Below are 20,182 nucleotides of genomic sequence, written 5' to 3'. Positions count from 1 at the left end.
CGTCGTCACTCTTACGGCGCTCATTGACCACGGCGTTTTACACACCTTTCTATGAGTTTTTTTAAAAACGTGTTTAATATGTAAACTCTGTGGGCCTTCCTCACACTGAAATAAATACACCCGAGTTTATTAACTGTCAGTAAAAGTAGGTTATCAAAACATATTCCTTACCATAAGAGGCCAACAAATATGACATTAGTTGATCAATATATGCCTATCATCTTTGACACAGTATCGAACTCACACCGCACAATTCAATGTTACAAAAACTAGTCCACACAGCGTCTATCTAACATGGTATTTGCCTATCACTGGTCCGTCATCTAAGGTTCAATCAAACATCAACAGACACCACAAGAAGGCTCCCTCCGACAAGTGCTTCTTAGCCCTCGTCTCATCACTGGCCCTTTCTAGGTATTGTTCACAGGAAACTGCAAGAGTTATATAAACACCGAAAACGGATATTCCATTAGGCCTATATTTTCTCCCTCGACCCGCCGCCTCGTATTGACACGATCCTGAATAGTCCCAATTAAGCTGGGTAGTTCTGCCAACGATCCTATTTGTAGTCTTCTGATACGGCTTGACCCGGAAGCGGCAATATTCCCGACAACTAATCTTTACTTTGATAACAAGAGGTTGTGGATTAGGTCTAATGTGTGTCTGATTGGCTTAATGAAGTCACTGTAGTGGCGTCGAACGTGGTATCAATTGACTGTACTTAGTGTCTGTACACGGTTTTCCCTATACGTACTTTTGAATAATTCATCATGGTCCATAGCTCTGGGGAATGTTGAGTTCTGTCGTCTTCAACATATTTTATTTGTGGATTACCCAGAAGTTTCATTGCATTTCGACTACAGGAATCATATTCAGTTTGAGGGGGATGTTTTAATTTTCATTGTATACAAAATTGATTCTCAAAATATGTCAAGTGTATATTGAAACATATCTGAGATATCTGGCTATCCTTGTCAAACTTTGAGTAGTATAATGAAACTATTATCATAATTCTGAACCTGAACGTATCAAACGAAATTCAGGATTTGGAAACATATGGCGCTTGTTTCCTTATTTGCGTGAGTGAGTGAGTTTGGTTTTACGCCGCTTTTAGCAATATTCCAGCAATATCACGGCAGGGAATACCAGAAATGGGCTTCACACATTGTACCCATGTCGGAAATCGAACCCGGGTCTTCGGCGTGACGAGCGAACGCTTTAATCACTAGTCTACCCGACCGCCCCCCTTATTTGAGGCTACGATTCAGTAGCCTATGGATAGAGGTACAATATGTCCTGTTGTTTCGGCCTTCGTGAAGCCTAGTGGTTAAAGCGTTCGCTCGTTACGCCGAAGACCCGGATTCGAATCCCGACATGGGTACAATGTGTGAAGCCCATTTCTTGTGTCCCCCTCCGTAATATTGCTGGAATATTGCTAAAAGCGGCGTAAAACCAAACTCTCTCACTCACTCACTCTTGTTTCCCCGCCCTGCTGTTGCTGGAAGATCGTTTAAGGCGGCGTAAAACCAAACTCACTCACTCACTCTATCCCTTACCATCTTCACGATCTTTGGTGAAAAGTTGGGAGGGAGCACGGATTGCCCAGTCATCTAGCGATCCGCAATTCGCTTTGCAGAGTTATGTCCCTTAGACGTGTCAGTATCTTATGACCGTGGGTTTGCATTCTTTATTCCATCTGATTATGCTTCTATGTTTTTCAGCACCAAACCATGCTGGTGGGTTTCACCGAAGTGGTAAACGTCTGAGACCTGCATCACTTCGGGCTTCACTCCCCCATTTAGCTGACACGCCGTGATACAACTGGAATTCTGTTCAACTCACTCACCCGCATGGGGAGGACGCTGACCAATGTGGGTCATACTTTAAACGTGAAATGACATCGTTCGTTAAAACTTTCCAAAGTTTTTGTTTCTGGAATAAAATCACTGAAGTAATCTAATCTGGCATTCAGGACGAACATGAAATCGTCATTCCTAGCTTGCACACTAACATAACCTTGGATGGAAAATTAAAAAAACATGGACCTTTGAAACTTGACGAACTGGCCTTTCACACAGGATGAATGTGTACTGTGACTGCTGGTGAATACAGCTGAGTTAATAACATGAACACATAACAGAACCCCTCGATAACCGACAAACGAATTAATCAATTATCGATATTCTGTCTGCGCATTAACATAAACATAGAGTTCTTCCACAGGGATGTCATCATGTTCTGTCAGACGAAGGTCTATCATTAATAGGAAGATTCGTGAAGCGATTTCCGACATGTGATAGAACAGTTCAGGGAGTAGCAATTAATTGCCAATAAATCGATTGTGAAGTAGCATATGTGAGCTAAAAGAAGGGGGAGTAGCATCTGAAAACAAAACAAAAGTAGTTTTTTGAAACCAAATAAAAAACCTCTTCAATTGGTATGCGAGCTCCAGTGTTTTTAAGGATCATATTGCGTTCCAATAAGATGCTTCCTAAAGGAACATATATATGTGTTCAAAAAAAGCATTTTCTTGAGGTTACATATTTTGCTTCAAATACGTCAGTTCTTAGAGAAAGATATATAGTACAATAAGTCATTTCTTGAAGTAACATTATGGCAGTTTAAATCAGTTATTTCTTCAAGAAACATGTGTGTACATATATGTTCCAGCACATCATTTCTTGAAGGAAAATACTTCTTCCAAATAGTAATTTCTTGAGAAAAATATATGTCCCAATACGTCATTTCCTGAAGAAGCACATTTCTTCTAATTAGTAATTTCTTGAAGGAAAGTAGATGTTCCAGTACGTCATTTCTTGAACGAACATTTAAATGTCGTTCTTGAAGGCACGTGAGCATTCCAAAAAGTCATTACCTAAATACCATTGAAGTTTATGTGTATTTAGCACGTTCATAAGCAAAGCCCTTCAATAATATACCAAACATGAAGTGATGCAGTTTCACCAGAAGTAGGCTGCCCATAAAGCAAAGGCTGTCATCTCATGTACGTGTCAACATGACCAACAACCTGAGAGCAGAGTAAACAATAAGTAAGCTACAAGTACATCATACTTTCCTACTCCTGTAAGTATCAACATGACAAACAACCTGAGAGCAGAGTCAACAATAAGCGAGCTACAAGTACACCATACTTTCTTGCTCCTGTACGTATCAATATGACAAACAACCTGAGAGCAGAGTCAACAATAAGCGAGGTACAAGTACATCATACATTCCTACTCCTGTACGTATCAACATGACAAACAACCCGAGAGCAGAGTCAACAATAAGCGAGCTACAAGAACATCATACTTCCCTACTCCTGTACGTATCAACATGACAAAAAACCTGAGAGCAGAGTAAACAATAAGCGAGCTACAAGTACATCATACTTCCCTACTCATGTACGTATCAACATGACAAAAAAAACGAGAGCAGAGTAAACAATAAGCGAGGTACAAGTACATCATACTTCCCTACTCCTGTACGTATCAACATGACAAAAAAAACGAGAGCAGAGTAAACAATAAGCGAGGTACAAGTACATCATACTTCCCTACTCCTGTACGTATCAACATGACAAAAAAAACGAGAGCAGAGTAAACAATAAGCGAGGTACAAGTACATCATACTTCCCTACTCCTGTACGTATCAACATGACAAAAAAAACGAGAGCAGAGTAAACAATAAGCGAGGTACAAGTACATCATACTTCCCTACTCCTGTACGTATCAACATGACAAAAAAAACGAGAGCAGAGTAAACAATAAGCGAGGTACAAGTACATCATACTTCCCTACTCCTGTACGTATCAACATGACAAAAAAAACGAGAGCAGAGTAAACAATAAGCGAGCTACAAGTACATCATACTTCCCTACTCCTGTACGTATCAACATGACAAAAAAAACGAGAGCAGAGTAAACAATAAGCGAGGTACAAGTACATCATACTTTCGTTATTTGTAAATGAAAGACACAAAATACTTTCCACAATGACCATCTCTCGTACGGTTTCGACTACATCATAACAATGACCATAACTTCATGACGCCATGTGTTCTCGTAAAGGTGAGCGTGTCTATCTCAGCCGATGGCTCCTTTCAAAATCTCAAAGGCAAGTGCCCATCCTCACGTTCTTCATCTTTGACGTATGTAGATTTGACGCAGCTAAATTAACCCACAGAAAGACACAAGTGACGATGTCATTTCATCAAGGATTCCTAGTGCAGCTTCTCCTTCATTCGGTGCATGTGCCACGCTATACAATTATTCATCAAGACACACGTAAATCTCTCAATGTGGAGATGTGTACTGGAACAATCTAATTATGAGAGTGAATTATGTGCAGATTCGGTCACTTGGGGGGGACTTTTTTGTTTAGCTAGTCCGTGACCCGTGTAACGGGAGACTTGGTACATGGAGTCGTTCTTTAGAAGTTTAGATGAAGGTCCGTGTGGGATAACGGTACTTTGTAGCCCGTGGATAATCAGGCGAGGTCTCAGAGGTTGGTCCATAGTGCAAGAAACAAATCGGGGATGGCGATGAAGCAAGTGATTTGATTGTCATACATCACAAATTTGTTTTTGGCAATTTGTGCTCTTGGTGAGGGTCAGTGAACCTGATTGGAAAATATTGTGTGCTGCAAAATCTTTACATTACAGTGCCAATGGCATCGTTAAAATCACAATGGCATGATTAATATAGCTCCACGTGCCTAAATGCCTCTCTTAGAAATATTTTCCTTACAAAACCTTTTGATAATGTTTCTGATATGAAATCAGTGACACGCATACCTTCTCATCTAAACTGGACGAAATGCAAGGTAAAAAAACAACGTACAATACATCGTATGATACGTAAAATAAACCTGGGGACTCTTTTTAATTACACCAGCTTATTGTCGAGGTCATTCGCCGATTACGGAGATGGGTCTAAAGTACTATTCGTGATGGCCGTAGTATGTTTACCCTGGACGGTCGCTATGTTAACTTGCCCATACACAGAGTTACATACACGAAACAGTTTATGCAATTTGACAATTTCGACCACGTTTCCTTATTTCATGATATTTGCTTAATGGTTGGAATGTAACAGAAAATAACAGTCAGAATGCAAGTATGCATATGAAAACTGGATTTAAACCAAAAAATATAAATGTAATCAAAGCTTTATCTGAAAACGCAGAAAACAATCGCCATGTCTCCGAGGGATTACTAGAGATTGTAAACCCTCACATGAGGGAACGTCCCGACTCATCGCATAGACAACGTTTTTAATTAAATAACTGTAACAAAAACTCTCAAATTTATAGCCTGTATCGGAGATGAAATATCGCCTGCAGTCGTGAACTCGGTTCAATGAAACCGGTGACCTCAGCACGTGGGTTTCGCAACGGTGTGAAATCTGCACGTGCGTCTCGCAATTGCACGAGATCTGCACGTGCGTCTCGCAATGGCACGAAATCTGCACGTGCGTCTCGTAGGCTGTTCGTAGTTTTTGTTCTATCAAAGGTTCACAATGATTGTAAGCCCTCCTGCGAGGTGTGACCACAATTTCAAAAACTTCATATCTAGTTACACAGCCAGTAGGTTTATAAGTGAACTCAGCGCCGTTGCATGTTGTTGAGCGATTAGATTGCATTGTCCAGTAAAAAGTCTCGCGTTATTTCAATCCATCGAGTTTATCAAAATGGGAAATAGAGGAATTAAACCGTCTGTGCTCCGAGAATCACCCAAGTTATACAACGACCACTCGGTAATTACAAAAGTGACCGCCTCCGTGGTCTAGTGGTAGAGCGTTCTCCCGGAGAGAAGAATGTCCGGGGTGGATCCCGGCCATGTCATACCAACAGACGCTGAAAGATGGTAATTGTTAACGTTGTTACCCTGCCTGGCGCTCGGCATTAAAAGGGTCTAAAACAAGGATAGGTCAGCTCGGAGTCAGTACATTGTGTCTGAGTGGAGTTTTCATGTTTAACTGCGGCATGGTATCTCTGTAGGCTAGCACTATCAGATCGGCAGTAGTCAGGACCAGAACAAGCAGCTACACACACACGTGCATGTAAATCGCTATGTACGTGCAAAAATCTTGGACGCGACGTTAAACCCCATTTTACTTCACCTCAAACGTCTCCCTGTCCCTGTTTGTAGCTGAATCTATAATCATGAATCAGTATGAGAAGGTAAATGTTTTGTTCGTTATTCAGTATTCCAGCAACCTGTATGTAGTCGAGACAAAACAACGCAAACCGGTGGTTGATAGCATGAGCAGTGACCCACGACACCAACGTATGATAAAAAAGTCAGGTCAACCATTCGGCCCACCTGATCCTCATCTAAACGACAATCATTCAAATATCACTGGATTGTCTGGTCCAGACTCGATTGCTTATAGACCGCCATCACATAGCTGGAATAGTGCTGAGAGCGGTGATAAACAATAAACAAACAAACAAACCTCAATCCCACTGAAAACCTAAATTGTATTTATGAATGAAATTTACCGTGAATTGTGGATAGCGTGTCTACCCGGAAAGCAGAATGTCGGTGGTTCGATCCCCGGCCGCGTATTAGAAAAATACGTGAGAAGATGTTTCTTGTTATTACCCTGCCTTGGGTACCCATGTTAAACTGGGGCGTGTCATCTCAGTGGCCTTACACTATAGAACCGGAATCAGTTCGGAATAACACTCACTCACTCACTCACTCACTCACATATACACGTCGCTATATTAGTGCAGTTACGCCTTTAAACCCGAAAACAAAATCGAGAACGATATTTCACTCTAGCAAAACCTTCATGTTTAACTAAACAACACTGAGGTCTACGAACATGTATGACATAACAAATAACTAATATAATACTTTCTGGTCATTTAACAGCTTTATGACATCTGCCTCTGACAATATCAACTCTTAAATGTCACTCGGTAAGACAAACATATTATTTGACAAGAAAAGCCACATATCCTCTGTATATTACCTTTATAATGAATCGGTGTCTTTCCTCTCGTTAAATTCCCTCCACAATATATCGTTCTTTGTCTGTGGGATCACCCACTAACGACGTTTTCTCAAGATACAAGCACGTTTAATGTTTAAACGATGCTGCCCTCTTTCCCCTTCATCCGGGCTACGCTGAAACTACTGTATCCAAATTGAGATGAATTGTTTCTCGGGGCCCATTCCAACCGTATAAACTTCATCGGCACATGTCAACGGCTTGGAATAATTGCCATCCCATACTGAGATTTTCACTTCGACTCTCGACAGTCAACAATTGTCGGCAATGTTTCTGTCCGCCAGTGCGATTAACGCCATTGTGTATTCGCCGAGCGCTGGTGTACATGTTAATCTAATTGCACCCGACAACTCGCAAATCAAATTTTCAGCGGGAGATGATTAGAAAGAGTTGTGTATTGAATTTTAACAAATAGTGCTTTTATAACTTGATGTTATTTTGACATCACTTGGAATCTCACATGTTCAGACAGCGTAACGTTGCATCCAAACCTCTCCGCGTTAAGGCGTCTAACACGCTGGTAAAGCTCTGCTCAATGCTTGTACACACTCGTCCAGTCGCTCAATATATTTGTGTATTGCTGCAACAACCGGTTTCAATTGTTAGAATAACCATGCGGCGAGAGTGCCTGCTGCGGTATGTCCTTTTGAAAGCCTTCGATTCCTTACCGCAACAAGCAATTAAAAAATATGGACTGTTTGAGTTCTGTCTGAAACAATATTTTCGTTGTTCTTCAAATAATGGCGTCCCAAATTATCTTTCAGTATTTACTCGCGACCAATGGTGCTGTTTATGCTTTTATAATTTGTTTAGGTTTTTGTTGGGAATATAACGCATCTCTCAGGACAAAGACTCCTGGGTAAGTGCATCTTGAGTGCATTTTATAACGCTAAGCTGAGGGCCATTTGAAATCATAATCAGAATTTGGTTAACAACGATAATCAAGATATCTACTGCATGTAAGGCCTGGGGTTTAAATCCAAAAAAAAATATTTACTTAATGATTAATAAACTGCCGAGGAAGAGAAAGTATACACTTGAAAAATGGATTTGACAAAAAAGTACAGACGCTATCAGTATATTACAAGGATGAAAGCAGGCACTGAAACTCGGCAAACTTAAGGTGCGAAAATGTCATTATCGACATTATCATCATCGTCATCATCAGCAGCAGCGGCATTTGTATATTCATCACCAGTACCAACGTTCTCATTATCGTCATTATCGTCGTCATCGTCATCGTCATCGTCGTCGTCATCATCATCATCATCGTCACCACCACTACCACTACCTCCATCATCATCATCATCACCACCACCACCACCACCACCACCACCACTACCACCATCATCATCATCATCGGCAGCAGCAGCAGCATTATTACCATCCCCATCAGCAAAGACGTTCTGCCTCAGGTTTTTTAACAATCCCGACCCACTAGTAAATGTTAGTCGATTTATTTACTTTCCTCTTGTGATAGAGAAGGCTTTCTCCTCGATTGACTTCAGTACATCCGACTGCGATCCTGCACAGAGCTATCGAAAGCTGGGGATGGGACACTTACCGTTTATCTAAAAGAACAAGGAAATAACGATATAAAAATCAGGTCTATCAAAGGCATTTTGAAGTGATACACATAAGGAAGAGAATTTGTGGATGTCAACTTCTTTATAATGAAGAGTATATACTTGAATGAAGGAGTAAGCAGATACTCCGAAACGTTGTACTTTCCTGACCTGATGGATAAAGTTTGTAATTTTTTTGTCAAATCTAATTTTTGAGTTTATAATGACTGACATAAGAAACTGTAATTTCGAGAAGATATCAGGACATTTCAATGTGAAACAATCAGTGTCTTACACAGGCAATTAATTCGGCTCCCAAATGTAACACGTGAACGTACAGGGGAAATATTTCTATTCTCTGCACGGGATTACGAATACATGAACAGGTCTTGTTCTTTTATGAAACTCATTCCGTTCCATCCGGGAACCTCTTTAACAAGCCAATGACTCGGACGTGGAAGTCGGCAGCGCGGTAATCCTCCCAACAAAGAACTTCTGGGAAATTATGGAAAACGGGAGGGTAATGCGAAAAGTAGGTCTCACTAAAAAGACCACGTTTTTTCATGAAACATAAATTATTGATAGCTCTTTTCTGCTCTCACATGTACGCAACAGCTGAAAAAGTGCCCGGTTCTACTTTTCACACTTTCATGTTGACCTAGATCTACTTCCTACAAAGGCTCTCGATTCGCAAAAGAAGTGGTGCTCGTTTTCTAATCTTCTCTCCTTTCAAGGATCCGCGATATTGATCGGTGTGGAGAGCTTACGTAACGGAGACCTACAAATCACACACAGGATATCCGACTTGTTCTTTAGCCGAAGATAGAAAGATTATTACTCGTTGAGATGTTTTCGAGAAAATAGATCAGAATTACTTGTGAACGTAGTTCACTGTTTGCGTAACTCGTAACTCAAATCTGTTACAATTCAATGAGTCATGTGAATTCAATTAATTCAATTTTCCAGCGTTTGGCTATGCGAGATAATGCGCTTTGTAATTGATTCAGTTGAATGAAGTTAAGAAACTTCTAGGTTCAACGTCCTCTTTAGCTTGACTGAATTGAAAACATATATGTGCACGTGTACCATTAGATACAATATAACCGGCAGATCATTTCCGTAATCATAGGAAATCTCCATTGTACGATTCCGACAAAAGAAAGTAGACACCCATGCTTGGTGGTGCCTGAAACAGCAGCAAGGAAGGTCTATTCGATGGTGGTGTGTTTGGTACCGTATCATAGGTGTGTTTTGAACCTAAAATGTGCGGTGTTTCGGCGACTGTAGTAACGTTTTGATAAAAATAAATATTTTGTCGGTTAAATCTATTTTTCCAGCGCATACTTATTTTGCCTGACAGTTTAAGTCATGAGCAAAACTTTGCATAGAACTTGCATTTGTAGAGTGCGGGTTTGCCGCCACATTTCGGTGTGAAGTGTTGAAGACGGTGATTATGTGAATGTTGTTTTACGTCAGCGATCTTCCGAATAATGGGTACCCGGTAGGATAAGGTGGTAGTGTGACTGTTAACTTCTACAGGCTCACAGGCAGCTTGTATACTCCCGAGGGAGCTGAGAATGCAAAATCGAGTGCATACTGATAAGTTGATGGAGGTAATGAAGATGCAGCGATGCGAGCATATATTATATCGTATGTGTGTTATTATTATAAGTATTAGTATTAGTAGTCATAGTCGTATTCGTAGTCGTATTCGTAGTCGTAGTAGTATTAGTCGTCGTAGTAGTAGTAGTCGTAGTAGCAGTAGCAGTAGCAGCAGTAGTCGTAGTAGTAGTAGTCATAGTCGTAGTAGTAGTAGTAGTAGTAGTAGTAGTAGTAGCAGTAGCAGCAGTAGTAGTAGTAGTAGCAGTAGCAGTAGTAGTAGTAGTCGTAGTCGTAGTAGTAGTAGGAGGAGGAGTAGTCGTAGTCGTAGTAGTAATAGTAGTAGTAGTAGTAGCGGTAGTAATAGAAGTAGTAATAGTAGTAGTAGCAGCAGCAGTAGTAATAGAAGTAGTAGATAGTAGTAGTAGCAGTAGTAATAGAAGTAGTAGTTAGTAGTAGTAGTAACAGTAGCAGTAGTAGTAGTAGCAGTAGCAGTAGCAGTAGCAGTAGCAGTAGCAGTAGTCGTAGTAGTAGTCGTAGTCGTAGTAGTAGTAGTAGTAGTAGTAGTAGTAGTAGGAGGAGGAGGAGGAGGAGTCGTAGTCGTAGTCGTAGTCGTAGTAGTAGTAGTAGTAGTAGTAGTAGTAGTAGAAGTAGTAGTAGTAGTAGTAGCAGCCGTAGTAATAGAAGTAGTAGTTAGTAGTGGCAGTAGTAGTAGTAGTAGTAGTAGTAGTAGTAGTAGTAGTAGTAGTAGAAGTAGTAGTAGTAGTAGTAGCAGCCGTAGTAATAGAAGTAGTAGTTAGTAGTGGCAGTAGTAGTAGTAGTAGTAGTAGTAGTAGTAGTAGTAGTCTTACTTTTATTCTTGTTCTTATTGTTATTATGATATCCGGTGTCGGAACAAGTCAAACGCGATATAATACAACCTGTGAATGATCTAGTGGATATAGAACAAGATAGAACCTGCATATGATCTGGTGTATACAGAACAAGATAGAACCTGTATGTGATCTAGTAGATAGAGAATATGAAAGAACCTATGTGTGATCTAGTGGATATAGAACAAGCTAGAACCTGTATTTGATCTAGAAGATATAGAACAAGCTAGAACCTGTATGTGCTCTACTAAATATAGAAAAAGATAGAACCTGCATATGATATGGTGTATATGGAACAACTAAAATCTGTACATGACCTCATAAATATAAAACAAGGTAGAACCTGCATATGATCTAGTGGATATAAAACAAGATATAACCTATACGTGATCTAGTGGATATAGAACAAGATAGAACATATTTGTGAACTATTGGATATAGAACAAGATACAACCTATATGTGATCTACTGTATATAGAACAAGCTATAACCTGTATGTGATCTAGTTGATATAGAATATGATAGAACCTGTCTGTGATCTAGTAGTTAGAGAAAAAGGTAGAACCTGTATGTGATCTAGTGAATATAGAACAAGGTAGAATCTGTATGTGATCTCTTGTATATAGAACGAGATAGTCTGCCGGTGATCTAGTGGATACAGAACAAGATGGAACGTTTATGTGATATGGTGCATATAGCTCAAAATAGAACCTGTATGGTACCCGGTGTATATAGAAAAAGGTAGAACCTGTATGTGATCTAGTGGATATAGAACAAGATACAACCTGCTGGTGATCTTGGGTATATTGAACAGGATAGAACCTGTATGTGATCTAGTGCATGTAGAACAAGATAGAACACGTGGCCTAGTGTAAATAGAACAAGATACAACCTGCAGGTGATCCAGTGTGTGTACAGCAAGATAGAACAAGTGACCTAGTGAATAAAGAACAATATAGAACACGTGATCTAGTGTATATAGCACAAGAGAGAACACGCGATCTAGTGTATATAGAACAATATACAACCTGCTGGTGATCAAGTTTAATACCACAAGAACCTATAAGTGATCTAGTGTATATAGAAAAAGATAGAACACGTGATCTAGTGTATATAGAACAAGACACAATCTGCTGGTGATCTCGTGTATATAGAAAAAGATAGAACACGTGATCTAGTGTTTATAGAACAAGACACAACCTGCTGGTGATTTAGTGTATATAGAAAAAGATCTAGTATATATAGAACAAGGTACAGGTAAAGCATGTGTGTGATCTAGTGTATATAGAACATAGAACCTATATGTGATCTAGTGTATATAGAATACCATAGAACATGTGATCTAGTGTATATAGAACAAGGTAGAGCATGTATATGATCTTGTGTTTATAGAACAATCTACAACCTGCTGGTGATCTAGTGTATATAGAACAATATAAAACCTTTATGTGATCTAGTGGATGTAGAACAAGATAGAAAATGTATGTGTTCTAGTGTATAATAGAACGGGATAGCCTGCCGGTGATCTGGGGTATTTTGAACCGGAAAGAGCCTACTCGTTATCTTGTGTGTAAACACGATAGAACCTGCTGGATATCTTATGAATATAGAAGTGTACATTCGTCTTGTGTGTAAACACGATAGAACCTGCTGGATATCTTATGTATATAGAAGTGTACATTCGTCTTGTGTGTAAACACGATAGAACCTGCTGGATATCTTATGTATATAAAAGCGTACATTCGTCTTGTGTGTAAACACGATAGAACCTGCTGGATATCTTATGTATATAGAAGTGTACATTCGTCTTGTGTGTAAACACGATAGAACCTGCTGGATATCTTATGTTTATAGAGGTGTACATTCGTCAGGGAAACTCGTAGCATTGTAAATAATCGCCAAAGAGAAAATCTATAGCATACAAAAATATTTAAAATTTGTATGAAGCATTGAGAACGTGAAGTAAGTGTGGACATTGCCTGGCTGCTCTTGTGACCATTGCTTTTCTAACCACCCGTTGTCAAGCTAAGTTCTGACATGTTGTGTTTAAACGGACAACAGCTCTCCTGCTTCGGTTTGAAACAGTGGCATCCTCCTTTGGCCTGCTTTTGAATACTGGGTCTTTCCTGCAGAGGCGTCTCACTCACTCACCCACCCATCCATCCATCCATCCATCCATCCATCCATCCATCCATCCATCCATCCACTCACCCACTCAGCAGGTCGTTCGGATGTTGTTTTCACCTAATCAAAGTTCCTCTGCTTAAATCACCTCCCTCATACAATATATATCCCGACGTACAAGCCGGTTCCAAGTTCCTCTTTGTAATGCTGTGACGGGATTGATTTCCAGGAATTCCTGGAAGATGGGGTGGGGAGTGTTGCAGCGAGGCAAGGCTTCCGGCTCTCTCTTGCAACAAACACGTGACAGTGTGTTGCAAGTATTGACTTATTTCTTTCTACATACATTTTTTTCTCAGTCGTCGACATCAGATATGCAATCTGATCAGCACTTTTTTTACAGAAGACCTTCTCTTTGATTCCTTAGCCTGTGAATATGACTTGTTTTACTCATCAGCACGTTCGGTTGTCATGGACGCCTATGACGTCATCTATGTGTTCTATTACGTCACTGCATTCAAAGTGACATGGTCAATGAAAACGCAGAGAGAGACAGCTTCTCAAAAAGGTTGAGCACCAACACGGGTGTTATTGAGTATTTGAAACCTAGGAATTGAAACGTTTGAAACCCTCAGGTAAAAGTCGGTCCCAGGTGAAACCACCAGCTACTCTCAACAACACCAGAAGAATTAAAACAACAAAGTGTTACATCTCCGAACCTTTTACGACCTGTGAAGATCCGAGGTAGAACAGGTCTTCAGCAAACCATGCTTGCCTTAAAAGACGACTAACGGGATCGGGTGGTCAGGCTCGCTAACTTGGTTGATGCATGTCATCGATCCCAATTGCGTGGATCGATGCTCATGATATTAATCACTGGATTGTCTGGTCCAGACTCGATTATTTACAGACCACCGTCATATAGCTGGAATATTGCTGAGTGTGGCGTTAAACAACAAACCAACCAACCAAACTTTTTCTCTTTAATTCATTTTTTCATTCATTTATATCTGCTTATTCTTTCGTTCGTTCCTTTATGTTTGTTTATTTATTATTACTTATTCGCTCAATTGTTCATGCACACATTCCTTTTTTATTCATGAAACACTATTTCTGTGAGATGGTTTAATCATTATTGATACACTTACAAGGGGAGTAACTGACAGGTCACAAGATAATTTGATTGAAAATATCCCACTGGACATCATAAGCCGGTCGAAGAAATCCAACTAGTCAAAGTTTGGTTCTGTCTTTCGCGAGTACGTCATTTTCCGTTGATTACTTGTACAGCGATCAAATATAAACACAGAAAAAAAACGTTTCCATACATCATGTCTTAATGGCAGGACAGCCACGGGTTGGAGCGCGATCTGGCGGCCAATAGTTCCGCGTGTATCCCGTACGTAGCTGTAACGGTACGTCCTGGGAGCTGTTACGGATTCAATCTAATTATCTACCACGCAGGTGGAGTACAGTCTCCTAACGCTGCCTACCTCATCACAGTTAAAACAGAGAGGGAATATCTGTAACACAGTACCGTTATACACGTAATTACTGCGGGGACTTTTCAACACGTCCCGGGGAACACCTCGCATGGAGGCTTGTCTTCGGTTTTGTGTTCGCCGTCGTGAGGCGAGGTTACCAATGTTATGCCGCACTCAGCAATATTCCAGCTACATGACGGCGGTAAATAATTGAGTCCAGACCAGACAATCCAGTGGTTGACATCATTAGCATCGATCCACGTAACTGGGATACGATGACATGCATCAACCAAGTCAGCGAGCCTGAAAACCTGATCGCGTTAGTCGCTTCTTACGACAAGCATAGTCGCCATTACGGTAAGCATGGGTTGCTGAAGACCTATTCTACCCCGGATCTTCACGGGTATACCATTGTTCAATTATCTGAACATAGGGTTCGATACCGATAGGGTCCAGTCACCGGGGTAGAAATAGCGCTTTGAGCATGCCCCTGAATGGTGTGGAAATATGCGCAAAATAAATAGCCCATGATGATGATGATGATGAAGATGATGAGCTGTTATAGATAGTTGATCATATGGTGAACGTTGGTAAGCTGGTAAATTAGAGTGAGAGAGTGTGGTTTTACGGCGCTTTCAACATTAGTCTTGCACCATCACGACGGGGGACTCCACAAATGGGCTTCACATATGTGATGGTTACAAATTTGGGCTTGATTACCCGTTTAATATAAACGCATCCCTCATGTCAATACAATATTAATATACACATTTCATATCTGTCATTCATCTCAAGAAAAGGCACAGGGGCGGTCGGGTAGCCTAGTGGTTAAAGCGTTCGCTCGTCACACCGAAGACCCGGGTTCGATTCCCGAGATGGGTACAACGTGTGAAGCCTATTTCTGGTGTCCCCTGCCCTGATATGCCTCTAATATTGCTGAAAGCGGCGTAAAACCATACTCACTCACTCACTCAGGTCGTCCTTCGTCCCTTAGATTTAGTGGGAATTGAGTAGTGATTGGGTGGTGAAATACGTTATTACTAACTGACATCACTTAACTGTTTTAATCGGTTGCAAGTGAATTAGTCTCACTCACTCACTCACTCACTCACTCACTCAAGAAGCGGCACGAGTGACCCAGCCGTCGTTTGAAGCCCGCTATTGGCTGTCAGCTAGAAACGTTTTATTGTGGGTTCGAATCCCGGTTGGCCCAATTAAAGTTTTCTTTGTCTGCCAGCATCAGTGGGGACATCTGAGACCTACATCACTTAGGGTGTTTTCCCACATCAAGCTGACACTCCGTGATATAACTGAAATACTCTCTCTCTCTCCCTCTCTCCCTCCCTCCCTCTCTCTCTCCCTCCTCTCTCTCTCTCCCTCTCTCCCTCCCTCTCTCTCCCCCCTCTCTGTCTCCCCTCTCTCTCCCCTCTCTCTCTCCCCCTCTCTCTCTCCCCCCTCTCTGTCTCCCCTCTCTCTCCCCTCTCTCCCTCCCTCCCTCTCTCTCTCTCCCTCTCCCTCCTCTCTCTCTCCCTCCCTCTCTCTCCCCGCTCTCTGTCTCCCCTCTCTCTCTCCCTCTCCCTCCTCTCTCTCTCCCTCTCTCCCTCCCTCTCTCTCTTCCCTCTCTCTCCCCTCTCTCTCCTCTCTCTCCCCTCTCTCTCTCCCTCCCCCTTGTCTCTCTCTCTCTCTCTCTCTCTCTCTCTCTCTACTTCTCTCCTTCGTTCCCTCATTCCGATAAAACATCGCCATTACTGACGAGACAATTGAGTTATCGTGACAATATTTCAGCGATTTGTTTGCCACAAACCCAGCGAAGGTTGTGTAGTGCGCGTCGCTTGATGTAAACTGTACCTTGTCTCCCGAAAAACACATAAAAGAATGTGATTGTTTCTGGTGTAGAACTGGTCCTGCGTACATCCAGCGCTGATCACCTCCCTCCATCATCACGCTAATGATAACAGTATAAATAGCGCCACTGTTATCATAACGGTAAAGACATGTGATCAATGTAGGCATTAAATTGTGGAAATTACCGTTAGTAATTATTGATGCACACTCCCACTGGCCTGATGTAATAATGTCTTGTTTCGCCAACAAGCCCATAGCTATTTACAGTTCTAGTGTGTCTCTCAAACACAAAAGTCTTCGTTATTACGCTGTGCGAAATGATTAATTTGTGAATGCCATTCTCCGGGCATGTTATCTACGTTTGATGGCCCTTTTAACTTTATACCAGCAGTATCACACGAGAAATGGGCTTCATACATTGTACCAATGTGGGAATCGAACCCGAACCTCTGACGTGGCGAGCACACGATTTAACTGCCGTAAACTACGGTTATAACAAACTCAAAGGGACTACTAATTTTAGTTCGTTATAGCCGTAGTTCGTTATAAGCATATATACAGCATAACTACAGCAAATAGTCGGGACCAAAAAGTGAGTTCGTTATATCCGTCAGTTCGTTATAAGCGTGTTCGTTATAACCGTAGTTTACTGTACTACGCTATCTTACATTCCCTGGGAAAATTTTGAAATTGGATAGTAAACAGACAGCACATGTAAGGCGTAAGATGTAAATCCATTTTGGGAGGAATATGTCAGTTATCATTAAATAACTCTAAATCTTTTGAAATATATTATTATTTTGTAATGAAACGTCTTGAAGTCGAACTATCTAGTGGGATTTTGCTGTCGGAATGCAAGGGTTATAGTAGTATCATCCTCGAGTATCCAGGGTGTCACATCTCACCTCCGAAGTAGTAGAAGTAGTTGTAATAGCAGTCGAAGTAGGAATGCATTCAGTCAGTTTGGGTCTAGACTTGTTTCACTCTTACAACTATCTATACCCTTCCGGGTACCCATCCTTAACGAGGTGGGTTAGAATGGCACATTTCCATCACATGCATAGGAAGCACCATTTAACTGTGTTGCAGGACCCCAACTCAATAAACACCCAGTAACCAGGCTTGTCCGGTCACCCATCATCCTGAATGATGACCAGAATTCCTCCATTCCGTCTGATTTGCGAAGGGGCGGTTCGGTAGCCTAGAGGTTAAAGCGTTCGCTCGTCACGCCGAAGACCCGGGTTCGATTTCCGATATGGGTACAATGTGTGAAGCCCATTTCTGGTGTCCCCCGCCGATATTGCTGGAATATTGCTAAAAGCGGCGTAAAACCATACTCACTCACTCACTCACTCACTCTGATTTGCGAATCCGCGTTCTACAATCGGCCCATACAACGGTTTTGTTCCAAGGTTTACGGATATCAGTTTTAATAAGTGCACTTCAACTTGAAGGGGCTCCCATTCCGCCTGACGGATGGAGTACAGTGGTCACATCTTATACCCACTAACCAAACCCCCACTTTTCACTGTCGTCAGTGGCCATTCACTATCCCCGTTCCAATGTTTAAGTTACACGCGATGCAAACGAGACCGGCTCCTAACGCCTCATTAGTTTTGATAACAGTGATATCTTTTTCCCACTAAACAGATTTGCGGAGGCCCATGCAGCGTTGACATGAAATATTTCACTCCAGCGCTACCAAGTTTGTGTTTGCGAAGCAGGAAACTGACGAGTCCTCGCAAGCCCGACCGATATAACGGTAAATATCGGGAATGACTTTCCGAGACTTTGGGAACGGAATCAATAGGTGCATTAAAACGGTGAGAATTACTGTTAGTTATTATTGATGTGCGTTCGCTGTGTTGTGTATTTTATCAATAAAATCATCAGGGCTATATTAGAAGTAAATGGCTTGTCGTTGCGTTACTTATGGAGGCAAGTATAATACGACGTAATGTTTGCAGGCGGGCTGTCAGGCACACGCTTACAATGGCAGGAGAATGTTATTCAAATGTTATGTTGCTAGTGTTTGTTTAACTTTTGTTGAGCAGTATAATAGATGCATGTTTGATTACAATGCGTTCATGATTTTGTAATCATGCGTGATTAGATTAAGAAACGATATTTGAACGGGCCACGTGAAATGATGGATGTGATGTGTCACGTAACAATCTTTGTGAGACTACAATGTGAGTGAGTGAGTGAGTGAGTGAGTGAGACTAAATCACTTGCAACGGATAAAAACAGTTAAGTGACGACAGTTGGGAACAATGTATTTTACCATTGCATCCCTACTCCATTCTCACTAAAACTAAATTTGAGAGAAAGACGGCGCGAGTGAGGGGGGGGGAGGGCTGGGGGGGCGCGTACATGTACCCACCAGTGAGCTAGAGACATCATCTCGAGATTGTTTACTTGTTTGTTGTTTAACGTCACACTCAGTAATATTCCTCCAGCTATATGGTGGCGGTCTGTATAGCGAGTCTGGACCAGAAAATCCAGTGATTGATATCATGAACACCGATCCTCGCAACTGGGATAGGGTGACATGCATCATCCAAGTCAGCGAGCCTGAACACTCGATCCCGCTAGTCGCCTCTTAAGACAAGTATAGGTTGCTACAACATCGAGAGACTTGGTATCCCCAAATCTCTGCCATGCCCGTTCTATATATTATCCCCCACCATGGTGACCAAGCAATTCTCATTTCTTCAACACAATAGTGTGTTGTACTGACGCGCCCGACTGGTGCGATACTTCCAACTAAAGATCGCGTTGTTTCTGATACACTGCCGGGCAAACAAACATACCCCCATATCTGATGGGGGCTAAACGTGAAACAAACCGAAAACGTATGTCATACGGGTATCATCCTTCTGTTTTGGACCTTAAGTTTGGAGTATTTCGGCTACTGTTTTCAGCTCAGAACAGTTTGATAACGTTTGTAATTTTTTTTATCAAATCCAATTTTCAAAAGTTTACTTTCTTTTACTCATTACATAGATTTTAACGAATAATGAGAGCCATTTAACGTGATTTGTTTGAGGAAACCTGTGCTCGTGGGTTTCACCGAAGTGGTAAACGTCTGAGACCTGCATCATTTCGGGCTTTCCTCCCACATTAAGCTGTCACGCCGTGATATAACTGGAATACTGTTAAAAACGGCGTTAAACCCAACTCACTCACTCAAATGTCTCAGTCAGCAATAGACATCCTGTTACTTTAACTAGTACGTTTTGATTATTATCACCATGTTCGTTCGATGCCACTATAATAGCGGCACACGTTAGCGTGACTATTTGAAATACAAGAGGAACAAAATTCGAAATGAGCCAGAAAATGACCCCGTGTATGTGTGGAGTATACGATTAACCTCGAAACTGAAAATCAAAGCAACTCAAAAACATCGAAGATCAGATATCAACATTGAAACATCACTTGATGATGAACGTCCAATGATGGCGTGTCGTAATGCTAGCAGTTACATCAATCGGGGCCACATCTCAACAAATATGAAGTATATTGGATTGATATTGGTACCTGACCTGGCATTTACTTCTGAAAGTATTATTACAAGCCGCTTGGGGGGGGGAGGGGGGGGGGGGCAAGGCCCACATTTAACCATTATTTAGAGGAAGAAAAACATATTTGTGCACATCCATCAGTACAATG

At 41.4% G+C, this 20,182-nt stretch overlaps 1 protein-coding gene across 4 annotated transcripts in view; it reads right to left on the bottom strand.

Annotated features, from left to right (window-relative positions):
- The window catches only part of LOC139461224 (voltage-gated inwardly rectifying potassium channel KCNH7-like), a 279,271-nt gene that overhangs the window by 226,800 nt on the left and 32,289 nt on the right, over nt 1–20,182 (bottom strand). Inside the window, exon 1 of one of the 4 annotated variants that reach the window (XM_071242844.1) lies at nt 6,983–7,045. The exons of the other annotated variants lie outside the window; for them this stretch is intronic. The gene's annotated coding sequence lies outside the window, so the exon portion shown is untranslated. Of the gene's footprint in view, nt 1–6,982; nt 7,046–20,182 lie in introns of those variants that run through there. 4 annotated transcript variants of the gene reach the window in all.

Source organism: Haliotis cracherodii, unplaced genomic scaffold (assembly GCF_022045235.1).
Source record: "Haliotis cracherodii isolate W230 unplaced genomic scaffold, xgHalCrac1.p SCAF_14, whole genome shotgun sequence".
In the NCBI taxonomy this organism is placed as follows: Eukaryota; Metazoa; Mollusca; class Gastropoda; order Lepetellida; family Haliotidae; genus Haliotis; species Haliotis cracherodii.
This window is presented reverse-complemented; position numbering and strand designations above follow the sequence as displayed.